The sequence below is a fragment of the Macrobrachium rosenbergii genome, chromosome 14 (assembly GCF_040412425.1).
Source record: "Macrobrachium rosenbergii isolate ZJJX-2024 chromosome 14, ASM4041242v1, whole genome shotgun sequence".
In the NCBI taxonomy this organism is placed as follows: Eukaryota; Metazoa; Arthropoda; class Malacostraca; order Decapoda; family Palaemonidae; genus Macrobrachium; species Macrobrachium rosenbergii.
In genome coordinates this window covers 2938181-2945680 of record NC_089754.1, presented here as the reverse complement: position 1 = coordinate 2945680, position 7500 = coordinate 2938181, and positions in this window count along the sequence as shown.

The window sequence follows — 7500 nt, the reverse complement described above, 5'->3', positions numbered from 1 at the left end:
TCTATCCATAGCATATATATATATATATATATATATATATATATATATATATATATATATATATATATATATATATATATATATATATATTTATATTTATATTTATATTTATATTTATATATATGTGAGTGTTGTGTTTATAGTTTATGATGTATGTATGATATATATACATATATTTGTGAGAGTATGAATAAACTGATAAATGGGATGCTCTTCACTTTCCCACATTCTTAAAGTGCCTATTAAAATAAGAGATTAATTTGTTCACTTAAGTAACAAAATTTTCTGAATCTAGTCTTTATGAGTAATTATTATATTATAAAAAGGGTTTTTTAAGAGATTTCATTTTAAATGTTCCCAGGCTTAATTTTTATAAATTCATTACATTTACAAATGTAAATATAGTTATTTTTTAATAAATTTCAAGAATTAGAACATTAGCACATCCTGTCCTAACAAAAGATATTGTAGCTTTCTATGTGTCTATCTTATTTGAAAATGAACATTTGTCAATTTTCACGTCACCATACAATATTTATTTAATTATTGACCGTGGTATTTCATTTTGTTTTAATGTACTATTGCTTTTAAGGTCTGATTTAATTTACATTTCACTGTTTTTGCTAACAGTAGTCGCATGTAAAATATCTTTAGATTCTTAATTGTAAACAGCTATGACACTTCATTTTCGAAAGAACTCTATCGCTCTGCTTCATCCATGTAATTGCGTCGTCAAAAGTTTGTCAGTCATCACTGGGCAGAGCTCACAGTGCTCTCCTTCCGCTTAAGTTCTTTGTCATTGGATCGCTGAATTAATGGTGGAAAAAGAACGAAGTGGGGGACTGAACATGACTTGTATCTCATGCAAGTTCACTCCCTATAAAGAAGCGTTACGAAGAGAACGGAGCCGTGATCATCCCGTTCCTTGATATCCCTGACAGATAGGAAGGAGCCTCATCCTCCACAACCATAGAGCAGCGATGCACAGACTCCCGGGACATTTATCAAATCCACAAAACTCCCCGACCGAAATGGAAACTTTCTTCCTCTCGGGGCAGCGTTTTTGCCCTCTTCCCCAAAAAGCTTTCTCTTAAAAACGTATCCTTGGAGGGGAAAAATTTCCAAACCGACTTCCATTAATCACATAGCAAGACGTATATCGTTCTTCAAGCTGTCTAACCGGTGGCCATATTTGTCTTGTGCCGCCTCACGGGGTCCTCCACCTCGGCACAGCCATCTCTTTCCTCCTGCCTCCGCCTCCTCCTCCTCCTCCTTCTAATCAGGATGGCGCCCCACCCTCGCCATCCTGCAGACCTACCCTCTCTCGCCCCCTCGTCTCCTAGCAACGGTCCCTCCATCCTCTAATGGCACCCTCTAGTGGCTTTCCCATCGCTGCCCCTGGCACCCGTGATAGTTCCCGTAGTCTTTACCCTCCGACGGCCGAGCTCAGGGAGGCCCTCTCCATGGACTAGGCAAATGTGAGGCACTCTTGTTCCTTCTGGTCTCATAGCTGCTGATCTCTTATCTTGAATATTTTTCTTTGCTTCTGAATTCTATTTCGAATTCGCTAGTAACAGATATTACTATATTCAGTTTCATTCACTTTGATTTTCACCCATTTTGCAATGAATTAACGGGTGCGTCTGAATCCATTTCACAAGTTGCTTTTATTTTTACTTATGTGCTTCTGACATCGTTTCCAACCCACAACACGGTGACGTCACGATCCAGAATGTTGAACATCTTCCAGGTGCCGCTCGGTACAGTTGGTTGGCTGGAGGCGATCGAAGCGAGGAGCTGAATGCACCAATCAGCGGCTGTATCTGGAGCGCTGCCGTTTTTCACGCTCTCTTCTTCTTCCACTCGACTCGGCCGACGGGGTTGAACCCGATTTTTCGTTGTGCGGTTCCATACCCGTCTCCATAATTTGATTCGTATTTTAGATTAGATAAATTCGTCCTTTGAGTTCTCGAGGCGGCATTTATTAAACTCTCTTTTTCTCTTTATTTTCTTCCTTTCTTTCTTTTGAAGATGAGTTCCATGATAATCTGAGTAAGTTTCATTTAAGGCTATTCGATTTGAATGTCCACGATGCAACCACATTGTTCTGCAATTCAGAGAGAAGACATAAATATAACTAACAAACAAACAGGAAAGGAATTATGCACTCCAGCTGCACACTTACCATTATATATACATATATATATATATATATATATATATATATATATATATATATATATATATATATATATATAAATACATATATATAATTGTATTTTGCATTTACTGAAATAATGCAGACATACCTTTTGCCTGAAAATACGTATCTGGATGTGTATGACAACAGAAGCATATTTTACCTATACGTATTTTTAAATATAACTATGTCGATAGACTCTTCATCCAAAGAGCAATTTGTACATTTGCTGCCTGCTTGACATCCGGTGGATGAAATAAATTTAATTGCCTTTACATCCGAAGAATTTACCGTAAAGAAATCGCTGTCAAAGCGTCGGTGACTGAGAAATTACTGGGGTCGCAGCGATTGTAGCAGTTTACATCTGCCTTCAGTAGCCTGAGCAAGTCTGGTCTTGGCTTGTTTCTACTCTTTTTTTGTCCGCAGGATTGCGGGATTACGCAGGGGGAGCTGGGCTGGGGATATGGTTCCGCCAGTGAGTCGTTTGCTGGTTATTCTTCGTCTCACTGTCCATAGTTCTGTAAATACTATTGTTTAGATTGATAAGGATGGGACTGTATGTCATTTAGTGAATGCTATGTCCATCTAATTCCTCTGCTTCTTAAACCCAGCGTCATTCGTGCAGTAATTTGTCCAGTGCGAACATGGGAATGCGCGTGCAAGACTTACGCAAAATATCGACGGTGAAAAGTCTGAGGAAGGTTTGTGGATAAACAAGAATGTTCAGTGGGGCAGGCGTAGTATTGAGTGAAAGCAGAACTAAGAACAGCAGGTAGGTTTAGAATGAATAATTTGAGGATATGAATATTCGTACCGAGCAAACATGAAATCAGTACATGATCACTTACGAAAAGCAAAGGATGAAGTCAGTAATTTTCGGCTGTTGAAAAACTACTGAAGGAATGTAACTTTCAGGTCTAATTTTTCAAACCTTCATGCGCATTGCGTTAACTTTATAGGCAGCAAATCATTTTTCCTCTTCATTAATATCTTTATACTTATATAATTGGTCAGTTCTATTGTAGGGTGTTGAGCTAAGTAATCCTACTTTACTGGTACTTTTACTTCTGTTACATAGGTCTAATCATAGCCTGAATCTGGGGAAAGTCATCCTAAAATTAGCACGAAAAGATGTCAGTAGGTTTATCTAATCAATTAAAATTAAAACTTGTATGTATACACATTACACGTACATAGCGTATTATACATATATATATATATATATATATATATATATATATATATATATATATATATATATATATAAATGTAAATATATACATATTATATATATAATGTATATATATATATATATATATATATATATATATATATATATATATATATATATATATATATGTATATTGTCAAAAAAGGCTGTCTTTCTAAAAGTTTACGAAAGAAGAAGCAGATGAATCTTTTCTCCACAGGAATTCTTTACCCTTCATTTCTAAATCATGAAAGTTATTATTATTATATGTGACGGGCTTTCAAATGTAAACGATGAAATTATATCCAGATGAAGGTAAATCTGTTTATGATAAAAAGTTTCTTGACCGACATCCATTAAAGGTTCTGACTTCAATTTTCGTCTTCTCTCATTTTTAATTTATAGTTTCGGGGTTCTTTGGAAAGAGTGAGAGGGCATTTTCAGGAGGTTCACATAGTCATTTATTCCTTCATTTTAGTCTTTTTGATGGGATGAGATAGCTGAGTGTTATGTTCTAGTGAATAAACACATATAATCTCTCTCTCTCTCTCTCTCTCTCTCTCTCTCTCTCTCTCTTAAAAGTTATAGAACTGGCGTAACGAGTTATATTCAAGCAGACTAAAACTAACAAAAAATAAGACTGAAACTTTGAACCGTGTGAGAGAAGATGAGATCAGTACCAGCGGTGGGGGAGGGAGTCGGGTGGGGAGGGAGGGGAGGGGGGGAGGGGAGGAGGAAGGCGTCTGGAACAAAATATCCTCTTGAGTCCACCCGTCAGCGGTTGTAGACGTAGTAATAGTAATCGATATTCTGATGGGAGCCGTTCAATCGCGGGGGTTAATTTTCGGAGGAGACAACCTTAGGCCTCTCCGCGATAGGGAGCCTTTGCCATCGGCAATAGCATAGGCTTATGAGAGGCCTTTAAAAAAGCGGCCGGTGATTGGCGGGTTGAGGGAGAAGAAGAGGAGGATGAAGGAGACGTGAAATGCCTTGAGAGAGAGAGAGAGAGAGAGAGAGAGAGAGACTAGGATTCCAAGTGTATGTTTGTGTGCACGTGTATGTGTGAGATACAGTGTGAGTCGTGTACATGTGTTTGTTTGTGCGATTGTGTGAGAGAGTTTGAGTGTGTGAAAAGGATCCAAACTCCTGTATTCATGAGAGGAGGTTCAATGATGAGAGAGAGAAAGAGAGACTGTAAACGTACGAGTGCTGGTGTATGTCTGTGAGTGAGGGGAATTGTGATTGTAATGCGGAAGTACATATAAGGTTAAGGAAACACTGAATGAGGTACTGATTTAACTTTTTTAGAAGTAATGGAACTAATAGTTGTTTAGTAATGTAGGAACTGCCTGTTAGGAGGACTGATTTCGGTCATTTATGGGGGGGGAGACAGTGTTGATTCATATCATTCGATAATTACCTGTTAGTTTGGAGTACAAATGAAACATCTATATGCATTTCTATTTGCAAACTTACTTTTTAAAGACGAAACTATTGTAAGATTCCGTCTTGTCTAATGAACATTTTAAGATTTTCTTGATCTTTATTTTTTCACATCATAAACTGAAGAAGAGAAGAGAATGGGATTCCTACGGTAGTGGTGAATGAAAGATACTAATTGAATAAAATAATAGAATTTGATGGCTAAATAGTAAAGTCAAATCTATGCCCAAAAGTTATAGATTTGACTCCTCACTTATTCATGTCCTAAGTCTTTCCTTGAGGTGGGGGTGTCTAAAATCCAGTGCCGTATCCTCAATTCTTTCCTGCAAACCAGTATCCCCCACTCTTCTCAAAATCAACAATTACGCATGCTCAGGCAAGGCTAACTCTACGACTGATATGTAATCCCCACAGTCTAGCTGCTCGTCAGCCCACTGAACTGTCCTATCATTCACGAAGCTGTTTCTGCAACATCTGCTTTATGTCCTCGTTTTTCCTCTTCTTATCCTGACGGCATGAACTGAAAATAAAAATCCAAAAGATTATTAACATTACCATTGTTATCCATAAATCATCCGTTTGTATCATCTCAACTTAGACCAGGCCTTATTTATATACACAGAAACAACCTTTGTTTATAAAATTTACCAAGAGGAAGAATGAGCAAGCATCACCTTACATTTGAGAAATATGAGGGTAAGATAGAGGTCACTGGAACATCTTCGAGGTGAACACGGAGATGACAATGACCTCTGCTACTAAAGCGAGTAGTGCTGTCGCCTTCCAATTGATTTCCGGCTTCTGTCAGGGTTTTCGTCTGACGGAGAATAATATTCTTTGACTGAAAGTTACGGATTTTAACATTTACCTGGGGCTCAAGTGATAATAAGTCTCACACAAAGTTAAGCAATTATAAACAAGACAATTATAAACAAGAAGTCATTTTGTACTCGTTCCTCTGCCTCCATTTTACAATCTAGTATAAAGAAATCTGTCTCTTTCGTTCCTGAAAAAATTCAGTAGGTTAATGATAAAGTCTGAAAATACAGTAGGTTAATGCATAAAGTCTGAAAATACACTAGGTTAATGCATAAAGTCTGAAAATACACTATGTTAATGCATAAAGTCTGAAAATACAGTAGGTTAATGCATAAAGTCTGAAAATACAGTAGGTTAATGCATAAAGTCTGAAAATACAGTAGGTTAATGCATTAAGTCTGAAAATACACTAGGTTAATGCATAAGGTCTGAAAATATAGGTTAATGCATAAAGTCTGAAAATACAATAGGTTAATGCATAAAGTCTGAAAATACACTAGGTTAATGCATAAAGTCTGAAAATACAGTAGTTTAATGCATAAAGTCTAAAAATACAGTAGGTTAATGCATAAAGTCTGAAAATACAGTAGATTAACGCATAAAATCTGATAATACAGTAAGTTAATCCATAAGTGTTCTTAACTTAACTTGGCTTGTTCATTGCAAAGGCCGATTTATTTTTTAATAGCAGAAGTTTTGGCGCATATCCTTATAAAGAACCTAAAGACATCCTAAAATATAGAAAAATATTTTTTTTTTTTTACAGAATTACTTAGGCACTACCTTCACAAATAACTGAGGATCTTTACATACATTTTGCTGTCTTTGTTATGGCGACGATTTTGTGAAAATATTTATTACATTTCACAAGAAAGATGTCTGAAATCTGAAATAATTTGTTTAAGGTTACAGGGATATCCGAAGTTTAAAATCATCCGTGTATTTTCATATTAAAAAGATATATGACGCGTGATACAACCCTCGGTAACAATAATGAAGAGATTCCGAAATATATTGCGTTTGGTATGATTTGCTTTGTTCTCCGTGTCTAAAAATAAATGGGATTCATTGTGAGACTGATAGACAAGAAATCATGCAAAAGTAAGTATGGCGCAAATAATAGCTGTTATCTTTCATTTGGAACTCTATTATGACATTATTCCAGCATGCATGCGCAGGTTTTCGTATGCTTACGTTGCTAGAATATAACCTATAGATTTCGTAATTGTAGGAATAATTTGACATATATAAATGATTTATCGAAGATTATACAACACTTGTTATGGGTGGACATATGTGCGGAGAATGGAATATCTTAAACCTCGCAAGATTTTTTCCTTTTCACTCTAAAAGACCATTTGGTCCACGATGTTTTTGATGGTGACGATCTTACTATGGTAAGTTTGTTTTTCTTTATTAGCTCTGTTACATACAAGGACAACTAAAATTAGGCTCAATAGTGATAACAAAGTGCTTCACTAGCTGATCAAATTGCATTACTTAGTTGAAGCCAATGTAAAAATGGAGGATAGAGAGGAAAGGTAGAAAATGTTACTGCGAATGTAATTCAGACAAAATGTTTCATATATGATCGAGGTAAAAGTGGTAAGGAGGAGAAGTAGATGGAAATTGGTCAATATTAAACATAGAGGTTGGGTAGGAACAAATGAGAATTCTAAACGCCTATGAACAAGATAACTGGGGCAATACTGAAATGTGCTTACCAGTCTGTATGCAGAATGGTATACGTGTTAGTAAGAATGGAATGATGTGGATAATCATGAACAAGAATTTTATTGGGATAAAATGTTACGAAGGGAAGTAAATG